The 1,560-nt window shown below is 41.0% G+C and overlaps 1 non-coding gene across 1 annotated transcript; it reads left to right on the top strand.

Annotated features, from left to right (window-relative positions):
* Nucleotides 1–632: 632 nt before the first annotated feature.
* Nucleotides 633–739, top strand: LOC123056279 (small nucleolar RNA R71). Its single transcript, XR_006426708.1, has one exon. It is a non-coding gene; the product is annotated as a small nucleolar RNA R71 (small nucleolar RNA).
* Nucleotides 740–1,560: the final 821 nt, after the last annotated feature.

The following is a 1,560-nucleotide window of genomic DNA, read 5'->3' as shown; positions in this document are numbered from 1 at the left end:
TGTGGTAGTAGAAATTTCCACCGGACTCATGTCAACAAGTGAAATAGTAGAGCTTGGCTCCTTGACATCTCAATCCACCTCATCATAATTAACCATGAAGCTCTCCATCTTAGGCTCAAGTGTTGAGGAATCAATGCGTCTAACATCATTGAAATTGAACTTCTCCATATCTGGCTCTAGCAGCACATGATCAATATCAACCAAAGGTGACTCCTCAATATAAAAAACAACTAACTGCAGCTCTGGCTCATCCATGGAAGAATCATCACAATGAAAACAAAATCTCCAACACTAGTATCCATATGATCTAAAGTGTGTGTGTCAACTAGGATGGTGTCATCATCATCAAAGATAATCCATGAAAGCTCAATCTTGTTACATGGAGAAACTGGTTCCGACTTTTGTGTAAGAGATTCTTGCTGAGATGAAGTGATTTGTTGCAAACAAGGAACTGAATCAGAGATGGGCTTCTCATTGTACCACTGAAGTTGGTGGAAGGCTATACTCTCAATCAGCAGAAAAGCATCATCAAGTGTCTTGTTTGTAATAGCTCCACCCGCTGCCATATCGACGTAAGATCGAGTGTCCGAAGTCAATCCTCTATAGAATATATGTAACTCTAACCATCTCTCAAGCCCGTGGTTAGGACATCACCTGATAAAGCCTTGCATCTCTCCCAAGCATCATACAAGCTCTCGTATTCACGCTGAACAAAATTGAAGATCTCATCTCGAATCGCAGACTGCTTGTGTAGTGGGAAATATCTATCCAAGAAAGCTCATGATATCTCATTCCAACTGTATGACCTTGATGGCAAGGATCGATACCAAGCACGAGCATCATCACGGAGAGAGAATGTGAACAACCTGCACATGATTGCATCTTGAGGAACTCCATGGTACTTGACTATATCTGAATACTCCATGACTCGGTGTAAGTGCTCATAGGGATCCTCAGTAGGCAGTCCTCCAAACTGTTGTTGTTGAACCAAAGCAATAAGACTAGGTTTCAACTCGAAGTTCTCTGCCTCAATAGTTGGCCAAATCGGTCCTGTGATATAGCACCGACTTTTGGGCATCCAAAGATCACGAAGCAATGCCATCTTAACCGAGTGTAACTATAGAACAACCTGCAATTAGTTCAGATTTCCTACAAACACTCATAAATAGTAAACACTAGTCAGAAAGTTAGTATCCTAATAAGCCGAAGCAACAAAAAGTAAAAAGGTAAAAGAAGCACAGAAATAAATTTGAATGGAAATTTAAACAAAAACTATACTAAGCCTAGCCTATAGCTTCACACAATCGTTCGACGCTAGTCCCCGGCAACGGTGCCAAAATGATCAATTGAAGGTACAGTGGGATATTTCGCCCGAACTGCGAGTGTCGTGTTCCCCACAGGGACTAGGCGACGATGACTATGCTCAGCTAAATCTAGGTAACACAATTTTAAGAGACGAATGCAAAAAAAAATAAAACCTAAACTAACAAGGTCGTTCCCAAAGATCGTCGACAAAGAAAATGCAAACACCAAGGGTAGATTCAGATTTGACTCAATATC

Source organism: Triticum aestivum, chromosome 2D, assembly GCF_018294505.1.
Source record: "Triticum aestivum cultivar Chinese Spring chromosome 2D, IWGSC CS RefSeq v2.1, whole genome shotgun sequence".
Taxonomy (NCBI): Eukaryota; Viridiplantae; Streptophyta; class Magnoliopsida; order Poales; family Poaceae; genus Triticum; species Triticum aestivum.
This window is presented reverse-complemented; position numbering and strand designations above follow the sequence as displayed.